The 20,390-nt window shown below is 42.1% G+C and overlaps 1 protein-coding gene and 1 non-coding gene across 2 annotated transcripts in view; both read right to left on the bottom strand.

Annotated features, from left to right (window-relative positions):
* LOC145399677 (uncharacterized) overlaps positions 1 to 20,014 on the bottom strand; it is a 148,493-nt gene extending 128,479 nt beyond the window's left edge. Inside the window, exon 1 of the mRNA XM_080272223.1 lies at positions 19,938 to 20,014. The gene's annotated coding sequence lies outside the window, so the exon portion shown is untranslated. The remainder of the gene's footprint in view (positions 1 to 19,937) is intronic.
* Positions 8,473 to 8,591, bottom strand: LOC145402905 (5S ribosomal RNA). The gene has a single exon (XR_013897886.1). It is a non-coding gene; the product is annotated as a 5S ribosomal RNA (ribosomal RNA).
* Positions 20,015 to 20,390: the final 376 nt, after the last annotated feature.

The raw sequence follows: 20,390 nt of genomic DNA, 5'->3' as shown, positions 1-20,390 counted from the left end.
TCTCGGGCATGGAAGCATACATTCCTTTCTCATATCCTTTGACTAATGCAAGAAAGCCTTGGTTTAATCACGCTTGTTCTAATGCTGTTCTCAACAAGGAGAGGGCCTACAAAAGGTACCGGAGCCAACCCACCCCTGAATCACATCATCTTTACGTTTCTGCCCGGAATCGTGCTAAGTCTGTTCTTCGCTCTACTAAAAATAATTTCATCCATACTAAATGCTCTCAACTCTCCAACTCGAATACTTCCCGCTCCTTCTGGCACCTTGCCAAAAATTTTTCTAACAACTTTACCTCATCATCCTTCCCTCCACTTTTCTACGCTGATGGTTCTGTAGCTATTTCTTCTACTGATAAAGCAGATCTCTTCGCACAGACTTTCTCCTCCAATTCCACCTTAGACAATTCCGGTGCTGTTCCTCCATCACTTCCCCCCTCTGACTTCCTCATGGCTGACATTAAAATTTCTTCAGCTGATGTATTTTCTGCCATCACCGGCCTCAGTACTAACAAGGCATATGGGCCTGATAGGGTCCCTCCTGTTGTTCTCAAGAACTGTGCTTCTGTTCTTACACGCTGCCTAGGCAAACTCTTTCGCCTTTGTCTGTCAACTTGTACCTTTCCTTCTTGCTGGAAGTTTGCTCTCATTCAGCCAGTCCCAAAGAAGGGTGACCACTCCCAACCGTCCAACTATCGTCCAATTGCTTTAAGGTCCTGTATCTCAAAAGTTTTCGAGTCAATTCTCAATAGAAAAATTTTAAGGCATCTTTCCTATCGCAACCTTCTTTCTGATTGTCAGTATGGGTTCCATCAGGGAGGCTCCACTGGCAATCTTCTAACCTACCTTCCAGACTCCTGGTCATCCTCCTTTCAGGACTTTAGTGAAAGCTTTGCCATTGCACTTGACATCTCAAAGGGTTTCGATCGAGTCTGGCATAAATCTTTAATATCGAAACTGCCCTCCCACGGCTTCTATCCTTCTATATGTGCCTTCATCGCTAGCTTCCTTTCTGGTCGTTCTATAGGCGCTGTTGTAGACGGCCATCGTTCTTCTCCTAGATCTATCAACAGTGGTGTTCCTCAGGGCTCTGTCCTATCACCAACTCTCATCCTTTTATTCATCAATGATCTTCTAAGCTGTACATCTAACCCTATTCACTCATACGATGATGACTCCACCCTTCACCTTTCCATTCGGTTCCCGCAACGCCCATCTCAACAGTTACTTCAACAAACAAGGGATGGGGCTATGGCACACCTAATGTCTGACTTGGCTCGTATCTCTGACTGGGGTAAAAATAATATGGTTGTTTTTAATGCATCTAAGACTCAGTTCTTACACCTATTAACCCGACAAAATCTTCCACAGGTATACCCACTAATGTTTAATAATATTCAGCTTGATCCTGCATCATCCTTGAACATGCTTGGGGTTTCATTTACTCGGGATTAATCTTGGAAAGATCATATTACATCTCTTGTAAAATCTGCTTCCAAGAGATTGGGTGTGCTAAGCCGACTCTGTTCCTTCTTTACCCCTGCACAATTGTTGACTCTATACAGGGGTTTTATCCGCCCCTGTGTGGAGTACAACTCTCATGTGTGGGGAGGCTCCCCACATACAGCTCTTCTCAATAGGGTGGAGTCAAAGGCTTTTCGTCTCATTAACTCTCCTCCTCTTACTGGCTCCCTTCAACCTCTGTCTCTTCGCCGCACTGTTCCATCTTTATCTCTTTTCTATCGCTACTTTAATGGTCACTGCTCCTCTGAACTGTTTGCTTGCATTCCTCCACCTCTACAACGGGCACGTAGCACCCATCTGGCAGCAAACTCTCATCCCTTTTCTGTCCAAGTCTCTAATGCAAGAGTTAACCGTTACTCCAAGTCTTTCATTTACGCAACAGGTCAACTCTGGAACTGTCTCCCTCTGTCTGTATTTCCTGCTGCCTATGATCTCCAGTCTTTCAAACGCAGTGTGTCCAGGCATCTCAAAATGATCGGATCTTGCGGGCTCATGGCCTTTGGTTCCTTCTTCCTCGCATTAAAAAAAAAAAAAAAAAAAAAAAAAAAAAAGTGGGTGGTAGAGGATTATTAGTTAATTTTAGGCTCTGCGATCAATGTCATCCTCACTAACTCCACTGAAATCACGTTATACTGACCTCGTTATGCAATAATTCGTTATGCAATAGGTCTTCGCTTGATGCAACTCTTTCATATAATGAGGCTGCACTGTAAGTAATATTTCGCAACCTACCTCAAACACAATTACCAGTACATTTCTTGTCCACTCACCTATCACACGTGCACAAGATGGAGTTACTTCCCACACCCTTGTGGTAAACTGCAGATGGAAAGCGAAGGTGGAGTAATCTGTGATTTGTGAATAGGGTTAGTTGTATGAATGGAAGGAAGAGAGCTGGTGATGGGATAGAGTCCCAAGAAACACCACTACTGATAGCTCTTGGAAAACAATGGTGGCCATCTAAAACAGCAGCTATAGAACAAGAAAGGAAGCTAGAGATGAAGGCACTGATAGAAGAAAGGAAACCATAAGAGGGAACTTTGGAAATCAAAGATTATTGCCAGGCTTGATTGTATGCCTTTGAGATGTCAAGTGCAATGGCAAAGCTTTCACCAAAGATCTGAAAGGAGGATGACCGGGAGTCTGAAAGATGGGTGAGAGGACTGCCACTGGATCATCCCCGTGGAACCCATACTAACGATCAGAGAGAACACTGTGAAAGGAAAGATTCTTTACCATTTTTTGTTATGAACAGATTTAAAAACTTTTCAAATACAGGATGTAAAGGCAACTGGGCAATAGTTAGAGGGCTGGGAAAAGTTGCCTTTCTTTGGGACACAATGATTGAGGGCAAACTTCCAACAAGGAAAGGTACAAGTTAACTGAAAAAAGGGAAAGAGTTTACCTTGACAGGGTGTAAGTGCAGAAGCACAGTTCTTAAGGACAACAGAAGGGACCCCATCAGGCCCATATACTTTACTGGTACTGAGGCAGTGATGACAGAAAATACATCAATTGATGAAATTTTCATGTCAGCCATGAGGAAGTCTGAGGTGGGGAAGTGATGGAGGAACGGCACCAGCATCTTTTACAGTGGAATTGGAGTGAAGGGTTCTGCTTTATCAGCTGAAAAGACAGCTACAGAGCCATCAGACCATAAAAGAGGAGGAAAGGATAACTAGGTAAAGTTGTTAGAAAGGTTTTTGGCAAGGTGCCACAAGAAGCAGGGAGAATTTGAGTTGAGGAATTCAGTGCATTTAGTACGAACGAAATTATTTTGGCCGTGTAGAGAGGATGGAGAGTGAGAGACTAATGAGGAGAATGTATGTCGATGAGGGGGAGGGAGGAAGAGGATGGGGGAGGCCAAGGATGAGATGGATGGATGGAAAGAGTGGAGAGGCATATGAGATGGGGGTGTGAACTGGGGGGAAGGGAAGTGAAATGGTGGGGGAGAGGGCGACATGAAGGGGATCTGCTTGTGGCCACACCTTACAGGATTAAGGCATCTGGCAACAGATGGATAAAAAGAAATTATTTTTAGCAAAGCAAAGAAAAGACTTGGCATGATTCCAGGCAGAAACATTAAAGAGATACAATTCAGGGGTGGGTTGGCTCCAGTAACTTTTGTAGGCCCTCTTCTTGTTGTGGACAGCATGAGAGCAAGCATGATTAAACCAGAGTTTGGTTGCATTAGTCACTGGATTACAGAAAGGAACGTTTGCCCCCGTGCCCGTGAGAATAACCTCCGTAATGCGCAAGGCACACTTTGATGGCTCTTGGCCATGGAAGCAATAATCATTTGAAGAAAAATCAATGAAGTATGGCCTGAGGGCCTCCCAATCAACAGTTCCAAAGTGCCAAAGCTGCCACTTCTTGAGAGGGTCCACAGGCCTTACTGGAGCAACAGGACAGGTTAAGGTGATTTGGCTGTGATCGGTGAAGCCCAACGGAGAGGAAAGATTAACAGAGTAAGCAGAAGGATTAGTTGTAAGGAAGAGGTTAAGTAAGTTGAAACTCTCTCCAAGACAGTCAAGGATGTGGGTAGGATGCTGTACATAATGCTCTGGATCATTATGCATAGAAAAAAATGTAGGCTTGTTCACCTGGTGGATCAGTGAAAGGAGAGGAAAGCCAAAGGTGGTGGTGAACACTGAAATCACCTAGAATGGAGATTATATGATGTGTCCTATTTTAGTGGTATGACAGTCAAAGAATTTTTCATTGTCTGTAAATCTGGGGATAAGTGAACAGCAAAGACATATTTAGCCAGAGAATGACGGGATAGTTGAAGCCAGAGAGTAGAGAATTCGGAAGATTCAAGTTCAGGAAAACGAGAGCAAAAATCTTGCTAAAGATGGTATCCCATACTGCTTGTTTTTTCAACTTCCATTTACTCCTCCTGGGTGCATAAGCTCTCTTCATCATCACCTGCTCATTCAGCACCATATCATAAATCAGTATGGTAATCTGTGTTGCCCCGCACACTCTTTACTCCCTATAACTTTAACATCCTTCACCAACCTCCCATCAGCATTCCTGACATGGAAATAGTACACCTGTTACTATTACCCCTAGACTCATATGTACCGTATTTCGCGGCATGTAAGACGCAGCATTGTGAATGACGCACCCTAATTCTGGCAGGGCATTTCTGTGAAAAAAAAAAGGTTGCCCCAACCAAGACTGCAGTAAGGTTTCTTGATAAGAGCCATTACCACACAGATACACACTCACCTTTCAGAATCTATTCATTACTGATCATCAGCCTTTGGTTTCTTTTTTTATATACAAAGAATGGTACAGGAAAAGAAAACAATGCCCCTTCTTGACAAAACGTGACTGATATGAGCCACTATCACTTAGATACACACTCACCTTTCAGAATCTATTCAGTACTGCTCATCATCCCTTAGTTTCTTCTTTTATGTACAAAGAATGATACAGGAAAAGAGAAAACAAAATCCCGTCTTAACAAAACGTGACTTCAAACCACGAGGCCATCTCAACTTTGTTGATAAATATGTATCAGTAAACTGATATAAACACTGTTTTTAATATTTTATGAATTTAAAACCACAAATGAAGTCAATAAACTCTATTCTTTCATTCACTGACGAAAACATAAAATACAATGAATGTTCACATCAGTTCATTTATCCTAAAAGAACCACGTCATATTCCACACCTGTTACGGAATTTCCTCACATTGCCTTGACTCAAGCACAATATCAGACTACTACCATCATTAATCATGCACTCTAACTAACCTGTAATTACCTCCACAAATAATATAAAAAGGTAGCACTTGTAAATACACAAATTACAATGTTTTACAACCAAAGTTCAATATAGCAAGGCTGCTTGGGAACAGGATAGACAGCTGTTTTTACTCTCTTCTCTCAGTATCACTCCTTCACTGTCAGCTATGTTTGCCTTGCAGCATCAACAATTAAAAATGCATGCTTCACTGATCATAATTTACTATAAACATTCATTTCAAAACATACTGAGTATGGTGAAAACATCCATTGTTACACGTTAGTAACACTGCTGCCTCCCAGTCACTAGACAGCAGTCTCTACCCCTTCCTCTCAGTATCACTTCCTCACTGTCAGCGATGTTTCCCTTGCAGCATCAACAGTTAAATATACGTTCTTCATTGATCACAATTTACTAAAAACAGACATTCATCTCAAAACATGTCAAGAATGGTGAAACTATCCCTTAGCAACACTGCTGCATCCCAAGCACTAGACAACTGTCTCTACCCTCTTCTCCCAATATCACTCCTTTACTGTCAGCTGTTTTCCTTGCAGCATCAACAATTAAAAATACATATTTCTCTTACCAGAATTTGCTAAAAACAGACATCCATCTCAAAACATTCGAGTACTGTGAAAACATCCATTTTTGGTCTTAACACTGCTGCCTCCTAGTCGCTATGGTACACACACACACACACACACACATGTACACACCACATGCAACATTCGCTCGCCTCTGAAACATTTACATCAGTCAGTTTTGGAGTACCCAGTGGCTTTAATATATGCCAAAAACATCAAAATGTATTTGGTTGTTCAATATAAATATCACTTAAGGACATGAAACATCTCAAACAATTTATTCATCCAAACATCGTCAATGCAAGACTAAAGGTGTACAGCACCACTGATCCTAAATTTTCCATGGTTGCATCTGTCATGATCACCTAAAACCTATATTCACTTCATATTACTGAAATGGTGAAAATTTCACTTGTCTTCAAATCCTGAGAATTCATCAGTAATTCCCCCCAAGTCCTGAAGCATCACTGGAAGTCATCACCACGGTCATCATTACTGTTTCACTGTCACTCTCATACAGTAAATGGTCCTCAGTACCATCCATTGAATTGCTTATACCACACTTCATACGACTTTAACTTGGCAATCATTTTAACTGAGCACAGGCGATATTCAGACTTGGGGCATTTGATACAGCCCACATTAACCTCCTCAGTACATGTTTCCTGAACTGAATAAAATCATATGGCGAGCATGAATAAACTACCCTATAAAATACATTGCTGGGCTGAAGGGATTATAATAAGCGGATTATCAGTTCCCTAGCCTGACTCTTCCCACTCCTACTTCCTTAACTACACCCACACCAAACTCTCACCTACACCTTAGGATTCTGGTCGTTTCGGCCGTAACGTCCAAAATGGCAAACGACTTTACAACCTAACCTAACCAATTTGGACGTTACGGCCTAAATGATCCTCAATGCCGATCATGAGAGCTTTGCTTAGGCAGCAGAGATGCAGAGAGTGAACGTTGTCAATCATTCTGATCGCTTCGTCTGCTAAGAATACAGCAGAAATGGCAGACGCTGATATGAATGCCCGTCAGACACTGCTATTTCAGATATTGCATCAGTTATGCTACTCAGTGAATTTTATCCTATTTTCATAACAAAATACTGTAATTGGGTGTGCCCTGAGTTGTATAGACATTGCTAAAGTACTTCACTTGGCTGAAAAAGTGAAGCTGTAACTTCAGGCAGTACTGTTTTACGTTACAACTGTTTTTCCTGTTTTTCGCTACTGGTATAATAAGACTGTTCACTTCTATGATACTCTTGTCAGGCATGAAACAAAATGTCACTAAGAGAAGCCAACCATATGAAGGTGACTGAATTTCCATATGCGACAAAAATCAATTCTGATGACTTGTCAGGTTCGCTTGCCAGCATCTCTCCAGTATGACTGCTTTGCTAGTTAGTAAGTGGATGGCAAGCAAAGTGGTTATGATTGCCTTTCAGAAGGTTAACAGACGGTTCACCAGTAAGCATGTTAGCTTGCTAGAGTAGAGTGTACGCTAGATGCTAAACTGCTAAGTTGCTAAACCGCTAAACCCCTTGACGGTATTGGCCAGTTGAGCTGAAAACAAACCGTGAATGCTTTGTGTTCTTGAACTTGCGTGTTTTAATATCTGCTGCATATATACACTCACAAAATGTCACAAAAGTAACTGACCTAATTAGGGTTACTGAATTTCCATACGTGACGAAAGTCTATTTTGATGACTTGGCAGTTTCAATAGCCAGCATCTCGCCAGTATGATTGCTTTGCTAGTTAGTGAATAGATGGCAAGGAAAGTGGTCATGATTGCCTTTCAGAAGGTTAACAAACTGATCACCAGAGATCATGTACGTTAGCTTGCTGGAATAGTGCAGATGCTAAACTGTTAAATTGCTAAACCGCTAAATATCTTCACGATGTTAGCCAGTTGAGCTGTAAACAAACCCGCGAAAGTTTTATGTGTTTCTGATCTCGTGTTTCTTAAATCTGCTGCACATACACACTAGTGTATATTATTTTTTAAAATAAAATCAAGTCTGCATACTGTAGAAAACACCTGTGGTTGCTAAGCAGTGAGATGATCATCTTTATAAGAATTTCTTCTCAATGGAGCCAAACTAACCTGCCTTAGTCTAGCGTGCAGGATGCATGGGGATATTTTAAGGTAACTTTGAGACAAAAAAGTGCGTCTTACATGCCGCGAAATACGGTAATCAACATACTCTCTTTTCTTGAAATGTGTGTTGCACATAATCACGCTCAATGCCTCCCCAAACTCAAGGATCCTTTCCCCTTCCACATTCCTTGTACCACAGGCGCATCCCCCGTGCACCCTTTCATATCCTTGAGCAGCTTTACCCAATGGCAGTTTAAATCCTCACCCAAAACTTTACTCTCAGCCTCCGCTATACCACCAACTACACGTATGAAGTCATCAGAGAATCTTAGTATTTTCCATTGTCAAAGCCAACCTGTGGAACATATCCATCCATCCATCCATTGCCAGACGCCATGTATCCCAAATGGGGTGGCCAATAGCTTAGAGTTAATTGTTTTACAGGGAGGGGCACTAATCCTCCACCAACCCCACTTGACACGTAGGGATGCCAACAGCATCTGGTGTTCCCAGGCGGTCACCCATCCAAGTACTAACCAGACCCAACGTTGCTTAACTTCGCTGATCGGATGGGAAGCGGTGTACTCAACGTGGCATGGCCGTTGGCACATATGAGTCTATCTAAAAAGAAAACGAGCTTTCAAAAAAAAAATTTAATGCTTTACTTACAACTTAATCAGACTTGTCTCCAAAATACTCCCCTCCACTCTTCATAAAAAATTCCCAACAGCTTTTTTCAGTTCTGGAATGCACCCTGGAAAGCATTTTCAGGGATGGTACGCAGTTCTCGTAGCAAATTTTACTTCTTCTCTTCTATTGTCTGAAATCAGCAACCTCTCAGGATGGATTTCAACTTCAGGGATATAAAAAAGTCTGCAAGGCCAAATCTTGAGAGCAGGGCAGCTGGGGGATGATAATCATCTTGTCTATCTATCTATCTATTGTCAGACGCCTTAATCCCATTAGGGGTGGCCACACACAAATCGCCTCCATATCGCCATGTCCCCCGCCATTTCATTGCCCTTCTCCCACATCACACCTCTCCACTTCATCTCTCCATCTCATCCTTGGCTCCCCATCCCTCTTTCCCCCTCCACCTCACTCACATACACTCTCCTCATCAGTCTCTCACTCTTCATCCTCTCCACATGGCCAAACCACCTTAATGTGTTTCTCCTAACGCTTCCTATTTCATCCACATCCAAACCACAATGCTTCTTCACTTCCTCATTTGTCAGTCTGTCTCACCATGTGACTTCACAGGCTCCTTTCAAATAACTCATTTTCACTGCTCTCACTCTTGACTTGTGTCCTTCCAACAACGTCCAAGCTTCACTTCCATACATCAGAGTTGGTATCACAATACTGTCATGTAGTAATGTTGTCACTTCCATGCTCACTTCCCTGTTTCTTATCACTGCTTTCAAAGAACCAGCAACCTTTCTCCCTTGCTGTACCCTTTCAGGCAGTTCACCCTCTAAACTTCTATCCTTATTCATCACACTACCCAAGTACTTAAATGCAATCACATTTTCCATTTCCTCATCATCCAACCTCACTGTACACTCACTGACTTCACTTCTCTCAAAGACCATAACTTTACTCTTCCCTACATTCACCTTTAGATTAAATTTCTTACACATTCTCCCAAACTCATCCACCAAGCCTTGCAGTTCCCCTTCATCTTCACTTAACTACACAGTATCATCTGCAGACAACAAACAGGGAGTTTCCAAACAATGCCCTCTCTCATTAAGGCTGCTCCAACATCCACTGCCCTACCTTGTATCTCTTTTATAACCCCATCCATATACAGACTGAACAACCATGGAGACACGACACATCCTTGTTTCAATCCAACCTTCAAATAGAAGAATCAACTCAGTTCACTATCCACACACACACACTGCAGCCTTAGAACCTTCATACATACTCTACACAGCATTCAACAACTTCCCATCTACTCCATACATTCTTAATACTTTCCAAAATCCTTGTCTATCCACCTAGCCATATGCTTTCTCCAAATCCATGAAGACCACATTCAACTTATTTCCCTTCTCTAGAAACTTTTCCACTAAAGATCTAAGAATGAATATCTGATCTAAACAACCTCTTTCCTTCCTAAAACCTTCCTGTTCTTCTCCAACTAATTCCTCTATTATTTCTCTAACTCTGTCAATAAGTATGCTTCATATATTCATTTGTCAGTCTGTCTCTCCATATGACTCCACAAGCTCCTCTCAAATAACTCATTTCCACTGCTCTCACTCTTGACTTCTATCCCTCCAATATGGTCCAAGCTTCACTTCCATACATTAGAGTTTGTATCACAATACTGTCATGTAATAACTTCTTTACTTCCATGCTCACTTCCCTGTTTCTTATCACTGTCTTCAGTGAACCAGCAACCTTTCTTCCTTGTTGTACCCATTCAAGCACTTCACCTTCCAAACTTCCATCCTCACTCATCACACTACCCAAGTACTTAAACATACTCACATTTTCCATTTCCTCATCATCCAACCTCACTCTACATTCACTGACTTCACCTCTCTTGAAGTCCATAACTTTACTCCTCCCTACATTCACCTTTAGATTCAGTCTCTTACACACTCTCCCAAACTCATCCACCAAGCCTTGCAACTCCCATCCGTCTTCACTTAACAACACAGTATCATCTCCAAACAAAAGTACAGGAAGTTTCCAAACAATGCCCTCTCATTAGGGCCACTCCAGCATCCACTGCCCTACCGTGAATCTCGTTTATAACCCCATCCATATACAGATTGAACAATCATGGAGACATAATACATCCCTATTTAAACCCAACCTTCAAACAGAAAAACTCACTCAGTTCACTATCCACATGCACTGCAGCCTTAGCACCCTCATACATACTCTTCACAGCATTCAACAACTTCCCATCTACTCCATATATTCTTAATACTTTCCACAATCCTTGTCTATCCACTCTGTCATATGCTTTCTCCAAACCCATGAAAGCCACATACAACTTCTTTCCCTTCTCTAGAAACTTTTCCGCTAAAGATCTAAGAATGAATATCTGATCTACACAATCTCTCCCCTTCCTATCCACAATCCTTGTCTATCCACCCTGTCATATGCTTTCTCCAAATCCATGAAGGCCGCATACAACTTCTTTCCCTTCTCTAGAAACTTTTTCACTAAAGATCTAAGAATGAATATCTGGTCTACACAACCTCTTCTTCTCCAACCAATTCCTCTGTTATTTCAGTATCCTACCATACACTTTTCCCATTACACTAAGAAAATAAATGCCCCTGTGATTGCCACATACTTCTTTTTCCTCTTTCCCTTTGTACAAGGGAATAAGTATACCTAACTTCCAATCCTCTGGGACTCTCCCTTCCTCCCAGGCCAATCTGCACATCTTCCACATCCATTCTACAGTACTACTAACTCTTCCCCATGCTTCAGCATTTCACCACACACTCCATCAATTCCCGGGGCTTTCTCCATTTTGACTTTCTTAACTGCTTCCACAACTTCCATCTGACTGATTTCTTCCTGTCTTCTTACCTCCCTCCTCCTCCGAGCCATTCCCCAGCAACTTACACATGCATTACTTTCATTCTCTATGTTAAACAATTCCTTAAAGTATTCTCTCCCTCTGCTCACTTTTTCTCCCTTCTCAACTAGTAATCTACCATTTTTATCTTTCACTCCCCTGCTAGCTTCATTGCCACTGTGTCTGACTCTCTTAACCTCTTTCCAGAACAAATTCTTACATTCCCTCCACTCTGCACTCAAATTCCTTCCAAATTCCTCATCCACTCTCTTCTTACTCTCTCTTACTAATCTTTTCACCTCTCTCTTCCTATCTACATATTACTCTCTCTTCCATCTCTCAACTTCTTCTACGCCCCCATTTCTTATCTCTTCATTATAAGTTTTTTTCTTTTGTGACACAGCCTGTCTCACCTCTTCATTCCACCACGCTGTTCCTTGCATCCCCTTTCATCTTCTCTTCACCCCACACACCTCCTCACAAGCTGCACATATTTCTTCTGTGAATATCTTGCATACACCTTCCAAATGCCCCATCTGCTCCAATCCATATTTACCCAATCGTTCCTCCACATCTCTCTTATATTCCGCCTTTATCTCATCCTCTTGTAACCTTTCCACTCTCCTTACATATACGCCCTCCTCTCGTCCTTCCCTTCTCCTATTTCTCCATTTTACTTGGATCTTGATTCAGAAAGTCCACTCCCCCAACCTCTATATGCTCTTGCATCCATTACACATCTTCGCATCCTTTCATTCACACACACATAATCAATCATTGCCTTCCTTTCATTCAGTTCACCATGCACTCTTCTCATCACTCGCCATGTATACCTGTGGATCATTTTGTGCCTGAAGTGGGTACTGGCTATCACCAACCCCCTCCCAGCACAAATAACCACTAAAGCACTGCCATTCTCATCTATCTCAGCAGGCACACACCACTCATCAACTACTCCATCCACCATCACATTCCCTACTTCACCATTCATATTATCAATCAAAAGCACTCACTCATTCCTTTCAAACTTTTCCATGCACACTTTCACATTTGTCCAGAACTCTTCTCTCACTCTGTTTGCACAATCTTGCGTTGGCACATACACGCACACAATTGGTCACATTTGTAGTCCAACTTTCAGTCTTACCCACACAATCCTTGAGCCAACTGATCCATACTCTCTTATATTCTCCTTCCATCTGTTACTCACAGCAATATGCACTCCTTCTTTTGCCCTCTCATTCACAGCTACTCCTGCACATATACTCCATCCATACTCCCATTCTCTCACGCTCTCACAACTCTATTTAGTATCAGTTAATCCACATACATCCACTTTCGCACCCTCAAGCACCTGGACAATCTCTCTCTCTTTCACCTCATCATTTACACCTCTTACATGCCATGTCGCCATCCGTATCATGTCCTTTGTTTGGTTCTTAGTCGTCATCTTTTGGTCAGTCCTGGTCCGAGGCTTCTTGTTCGTATTTTTTAATTAGTTGTTTTCTGGGGAGGGGCACTAACCCTCTGCCAACCCACTTGCTGTCACGTAGGGAACACATGTCGGTTGGTTATTACCACCCAGCGTTGAAAATGATTTCCTGGTTTACAGGATTTTTTTTTTTTTTTTTTTATGCGAGGAAGAAGGAACCAAAGGCCAAGAGCCCGCAATAACGGTTCCCTCCAAGAGAAAAACAAAATATTGTACAATAGAGAGCCAAATTCAAGATCCGATCATTTCGAGATGCCTGGACACACTGCGTTTGAAAGACTGGAGATCATAGGCAGCAGAAAATACAGACAGAGGGAGACAGTTCCAAAATTGACCTGTTGCATAAATGAAGGACTGGGAGTAACGATTAACTATTGCATTAGAGAGTTGGACAGAAAAGGGATGAGAGTTTGTTGCTAGACGGGTGCTACGAGCCCGTCGTAAAGGTGGAGGAATGCATGCAGACAGTTCATAGGAGCAGTGACCATTACAGTAGCGATAGAAAAGAGATAAAGATGCAACAGTGCAGCGAAGAGACAGAGGTTGAAGGCAGTCAGTAAGAGGAGGAGAGTTAATGAGACAAAAAGCCGTTGACTCCACCCTATTGAGAAGAGCTGTATGTGGGGAGCCTCACCACACATGAGAGTTGTACTTCACACAGGGGCAGATAAAACCCCGGTATAGAGTCAACAATTGTGCAGGGGTAAAGAAAGAATGAAGTCAGCTTAGCACACCTAATCTCTTGGAAGCAGATTTTACAAGACATGTAATATGATCTTTCCAAGATAAGTCCCGAGTAAATGAAACCCCAAGCATGTTCAAGGATGATGCAGGATCAAGCTGAATATTATTAAACATTAGTGGGTATACCTGTGGAAGATTTTGTCACGTTGATAGGTGTAAGAACTGAGTCTTAAATGCATTAAAAACAACCAGATTATTTTTACCCCAGTCAGAGATATGAGCCAAGTCAGACATTAGGTGTGCCATAGCCTCCTCCTTTGTTTGTTGAAGTAATTGCTGAGATGGGCATTGCGAGAACCGAATGGAACGGTGAAGGATGGAGTCATCAGCGTATGTGTGGATAGGGTTAGATGTACAGCTTAGAAGGTCACTGATGAATAAAAGGATGAGAGTTGGTGATAGGACAGAGCCCTGAGGAACACCACTGTTGATAGATCTAGGAGAAGAATGATGGCCGTCTTCAACAGCAGCTATAGAACGACCAGAAAGGAAGCGAGCGATGAAGGCACAGATAGAAGGATAAAAACTGTAGGAGGGCAGTTGGGAAATTAAAGATTTATTCCAGACTCGATCGAAAGCCTTTGAGATGTCAAGAGCAGTGGCAAAGCTATCGCCAAAGTCCCGAAAGGAGGATGACCAGGAGTCTGAAAGGTAGGTGAGAAGACCGCCAGGGAAGCGTCCCTGACGGAACCCATACTGACTATCAGAAAGAAGGTTGTGATAGGAAAGATGCCTTAAAATTTTTCTATTGAGAATTGACTCGAAAACTTTTGAGATACAGGACCTTAAAGCAATTGGACGATAGTTGGACGGTTGGGAGTGGTCACCCTTCTTTGGGACTGGCTGAATGAGAGCAAACTTCCAGCAAGAAGGAAAGGTACAAGTTGACAGACAAAGGCGAAAAAATTTGCCTAGGCAGGGTGTAAGCACAGACGCACAGTTCTTGAGGACAACAGGAGGGACTCTTTCAGGCCATATGCCTTGTTAGTACTGAGGCCAGTGATGGCAGAAAATACATCAGCTGAAGAAATTTTAATGTCAGCCATGAGGAAGTCAGAGGGGGGAAGTGATGGAGGAATAGCACCGGATCGTCTAAGGTGGAACTGGAGGAGAAAGTCAGTGTGAAGAGATCTGCTTTATCAGTAGAAGAAATAGCTACAGAACCATCAGAGTAGAAAAGAGGAGGGAAGGATGATGAGGTACAGTTGTTAGAAAGGTTTTTGGCAAGGTGCCAGAAGGAGCGGGAATAATTCGAGCTGGAGAGTTGAGAGCATTTAGTATAGACGAAATTATTTTTAGCAGAGCAAAGAAGAGACTTAGCACGATTCCGGGCAGAAATGTAAAGATAATGTGATTCAGGGGTGGGTTGGCTCAGGTACCTTTTGTAGGCCCTCTCCTTGTTGTGGACAGCATTAGAACAAGCGTGATTAAACCAAGGCTTTCTTGCATTAGACAAAGGATACGAGAAAGGAATGTATGCTTCCATGCCCGAGAGAATAACCTCCGTAATGCGCAAGGCACACCCAGATGGCTCCCGGCCATGGAAGCAAAAATCATTCCAGGGAAAATCAAAGAAGTACTGCCTGAGGGCCTCCCAATCCGCGGCCCCAAAATGCCACAGACGACGTTTCCCTGGAGGGTCCATAGGCCGTACCGGAGTGATAGGACAGGTTACGGTGATAAGGTTGTGATCGGAGGAGCCCAACGGAGAGAAAAGATTAACAGTGTAAGCAGAAGGATTAGTTGTAAGGAAGAGGTCAAGTATGTTGGAGCTCTCTCCAAGGCGGTCTGGGATACGGGTAAGGTGCTGTACAAGTTGCTCTAGGTCATTAAGGATAGAAAAGATGTAGGCTTGTTCACAAGGTTGATCAGTGAAAGGAGAGGAAAGCCAAAGGTGGTGGTGATCATTGAAATCTCCTAGAATGGAGATTTCAGAGAAAGGAGAAATGGATAGAATGTGTTCCATCGTAGAAGTAAGATAGTCAAAGAATTTTGAATAGTCAGAAGAATTAGGGGATAAGTAAACAGCACAGATATATTTAGTCAGAGAATGACAGGAAAGCCAAAGCCAGAGTGTAGAGAATTCAGAAGAATCGAGTTCAGGAACACGAGAGCAAGATAAGTCGTTGCGTATATATACACAACAGCCACCTTTGGCTTTGAAATGAGTATAGAGAAAGTAGGAGGATACAGAAAAGGGTTTGCTGTCAGTTGCCTCAGACAGCTGAGTCTCAGTTAGAAAAAGAAGGTGAGGTTTAGAGGAGGAGAACTGGTGCTCAACAGAGAGAAAGTTATGGGAAAGGCCGCGAATGTTGAAGAAATGAAGAAGAAGCGAGTCAGACAGTGGTTCCAGGCAGCTCATGTCATCAACGGGAGAGGAGCGGAAGGTGGGGTCATTTATGGTCCCCCTCCTGGGGACTCCGAGGCTGAGTATTGAGACGCCATGATCTTTTTGAACTTTGGAAAAGGAAGTGTAGTGTGTACTGTGCATGTAGTTTGGTGTAGATAGTTAGAGAAATTTGTATTGGAGAGCATGCTGGCCTACTCTCTGTGTAAATGAGACACTGAAAAAGTTCAGCAACGGGGGATGGTCATGAACAAGTCCTGAGGGCTGATGAAACGGGAGCTCCAGCATTCCCTGTCATCAGCTTTCCATCCACCTCGGGAGTACTGCCCTGCTCGACTGGTGGTACAGTCAACTCCTCTGACTTGTCACTCAGTGTAGAGCTACCCTAAAAACAGGGTACCACTACACTAAGTGGGTGGATGATGGGTGCCCCCACCTACCACAAAAATGCAAAAAATGAAGGAATAAAAAGTTTTTTTTTTTTTTTTTTTTTTTTTAGTTTTCATTTATTATAAACTTGAAGATAAACATCCAGGGCATCATCTGGTGAAAAGAAAAAAGCTGTCTCTCTCCGTCTTTGCAAAGGGCGATGCGTAAGTTTATGTACGGGAGTAGTGAAAAAATGAAAAAAAAAATACATTTTTTGTTTTTGTTTATTATAAACTTGAAGATAAACATCCAGGGCATCATCTGGTGAAAAGAAAAAATAAATCTCTCTCTGTCTCTGCATAGCACCATGCGTAAGTTTGCGTAGGGGTCGAGTTGTTTATGGTGATGCACAGCCAGCACAGCCTGAGCTGTATCTTGCAACATGACACTACCCAGCCTGAGCTGTGGCTCGCAATTCATGGGCTGAGCTGGAGCATCATACGGATAATTTCATGTATTAGTGTACCACTGAACCATTCAGTCACAGCCCGGATATACCGAAACCTGGATAATCCGAACTTGAATAATCAAGCTTTCACAGTAACCTCTCTAATATCCGGATGCCCAATAACTGGACACCCCACTACCCGGATATTTTGCACCTGAGCCTTCGGAACCCCAAAATGGCCAAAAAACGTAAAAAATCCAAAAAACAAAAGAGAAAAACACAAAATTTTTTCACCTGTAATCTGAACTTGGCGCTTGGCGCCAAACAGCTGTATATACCCGAGGCCCCTTCCTTCCTCCCCTTCCCAGTTACTGCCTAACTACCATCCTGACTAGATGCTCATCACAATGGATGCCACATGTGCTCGTTTTTGTGAATAAACAGTTAATAAACTGCAATACCTCACCACTAGACCACATGGGAATTTACAGTGTTGTGTAGTGTTAAGAAATTTGAATTTAGAGTGCAAAGGATTAAGGAGCATTGTGGTGCGGATGTGGATGTGATAGGAAGCGCTAGGAGCTATACACTGAAGTGGTTTGGCCATGTGGAGAGGATGGAGGGTGAAAGACTGACGAAGACAGTGTATGTGAGTGAGGTGGAGGGGGGAAGAGGGAGGGGGAGGCCGAGGATGAGATAGAGGGATGGGGTGGAGAGGTATATGAGAGAGGTGGGTGTGAGTTGGGAGCGGGGCAGTGAAATGGCAGGGGACAGGGCGACATGGAGGCGATTTGTTTGTGGCCACCCCAAATGGGATTGAGGCATCTGGCAATAGATAGATAGATAGATAGAAGGATTTAGTGCCGAGTGCAAACTGGCGGTTGAAACTGGTTTGGCGCAATTAAGAACAGAATGTGCAGTGTTAAACAACTATAACTCACAGTGCAAAGAATTAGGTGCAGCACAACACTGGATTACTGTACGTGCTTCAAGAGCATTTTCACCAAAGCCAGAGCCTTAGAGGATGCTGGTTAATCTTCGTAACAGCCACGGATGTGCTGCAAGTACCCAGTACACTACTAAATATTTTCCATACTCACATCTAATTCCTCATTCTCTGGTTCCTTTTCAATTATTTCATGCTCTATGTCCCTTATTTGTGTGAATAGGGTCTTAAACAGATGCTATGCATGTCCAATAGCGAGTTATTTAGATGGCTTTCAAAGTTAGGCTGGGTTAGGGTCCATATGTACGAGTCCAGGAAGCAGGGTCCTAGCATCCGGACGAACCCACTTCCCGGACATGCATTTGGCTGTATTACATTGGATATTGGGAAGATTACTGTATATCGGAAGAAGTCCGATAAAGCCAGAAACAGTCTGGACTGCCTGACCACTTCAGCTGTGTTCACCACAATAAAGTAAATAAAAGACAGGTTTATCAGTACAGGGTACAGTATTATTACAGGCATACCCCGGTTTAGCAATGCAATTGGTTAAGTTAAAACCTATCGCCAGGTGGGGTATCATATATCAGGATAGACTTAACATGTAATCTACAGGGATGCATTTTTAAGCCACAGGTTTCCCACCAAACCAAATCCTAAATCCACCCAAATGAGTCCAAAACAAGTTCCTGGCTAACCTAAACCCCCAGACAGCTTTAAAACATGCTAAACTAGGCCTAAAAGCAGTTTATAACTCACATAAATCCAAAAATAAAATCTAAAAATCATCAATCAAGTCTTGAAATAAATCAAGCTTAGTACACTGTACCGCAAAATGACAATGTTCACCCCACCTATTACTAAAACACATTAATCTAAGTCTAAAAACAGTTTATAAATCAACATGAACACAAAATTTAAGTCTAAAATATCATCAGAATCGGTAAAAAAAAAAAAAAAAAAAAAATTAAAACCCAACATTAAACCAGGGTTTGGCCATCGTTAGCCAAGGTTGGGTGGTATTTCTACCCCCATCACTAATCTGGGGTATCAGACATAGGGATATTGTCTCCCAGGGTCTGCCTGTATATATACAGTATTATACCATTTCATTATTGTACTGAAAGTATAAAATAGTACAGTACAGTAAGACCTCATTATAATGGACTAATTTGGTCCCAAACCATTCCGAGAAATGCGAAATTCCGATAAAAGTGACCTCCGGACTTCCTCCTGCTAAGCCGGACTTTCCAATATATCAGACATTAGTTCGGATTGCATGAACGGTTTTTAAACTGTTTTGGCTACCACTGCAGTACTGTACTGTGTTAACTTCACTACATTAATCATATGGTATAATATATATAATAATATGGTGCTGTACACTGATAAACATATCTTTTATTTACCTTATTATGGTGAACATAGCCGAAGTGGTCAAGAAGTCCGAACTACTTGTGGCTTTAGCGGACTTTTTCTAATATGTAGGAGTTTAGTTCGGTAGCTCCTTGAGTCCAATAAAAGCAAATTCCGGTCTATTGAAATCTGTTATATCGAGGTTTTACAGTACTGCAATGGTAGTGAAAACAGTTTAAAAACCACTGGTGCAATCTGGACTAACATCTGATATATCGTAAAAAGTCCAAGTTAGCAGGGGGAAATCCAAATGTTGCTTTTATTGGAATTTCGCTTTTCTCAGACTGGTTTGGACCCCTATTAGTCCGTTATAGTGAGGTCTTACTGTAATCAAATTACATGTAATTAAATAATGCAAAATTATATTTTACAAACTCTCATGGGACCAATCTCACATTGTATCCTAACCTTCCTGTATATGAATGGGTATTAAATTGCAACAGAATGATGCTTCACTTCATTTGATGTTCATGGTAACCCAGACCATTTACAGAGGGATATCCTCTTAGTTATCATTATGAACCTGCTTTCCAAAACATTTAATTTTCCATAATGCATTTCAAACCAAGCATTTTGGATGTCATAATATATATGGCATTAAATTTCCAATATAAACTTTAAGTTAAAGTAACACTTACTGATTTCTCTTTCCCTGCCAAGGTTTCCTCTTCTTCAGCTTTCCCTTCTTCAGTAGATTTCTCATTGTCATCTCTGCTTTCTTTGTCCTTCAAAGAAATAAGAAATTGAAAAAATTAACTGCTGTAACTTAACAGCCTCTAAAGATCTTCTGTCTGAAAAGTCATATCTCCCTACCTGTACTTAACTAAATTTTCTTTCATTCAAAGAAAAAAAATTAGAGGCTGGACACCCTCCCCCTTTTCTTTTCTCAGAGGAAGGGAGTAAAGGGGGGATAGAGAAGCCCATTTTTATTCTGAGAAAGAGAGAGAGAGAGAGAGAGGAATGGAAAAGTAATAAAGGCAACAGGGAAGGTAGATGAGGTACGCGACTTCAAGACTATTGTATCTACAGTAATGTGGATGGGTTGGTAGCCAAGAAAAGAGTTCAGTGATTATATAAGGCAGAAGAAACTG

The sequence above is a fragment of the Coenobita brevimanus genome, chromosome 6 (assembly GCF_032717465.1).
Source record: "Coenobita brevimanus isolate Jiangsu-jjx chromosome 6, ASM3271746v2, whole genome shotgun sequence".
Taxonomy (NCBI): domain Eukaryota; kingdom Metazoa; phylum Arthropoda; class Malacostraca; order Decapoda; family Coenobitidae; genus Coenobita; species Coenobita brevimanus.
The sequence above is the reverse complement of the archived record's forward strand: the minus strand, read 5'-3'. Positions and strand labels throughout refer to the sequence as shown.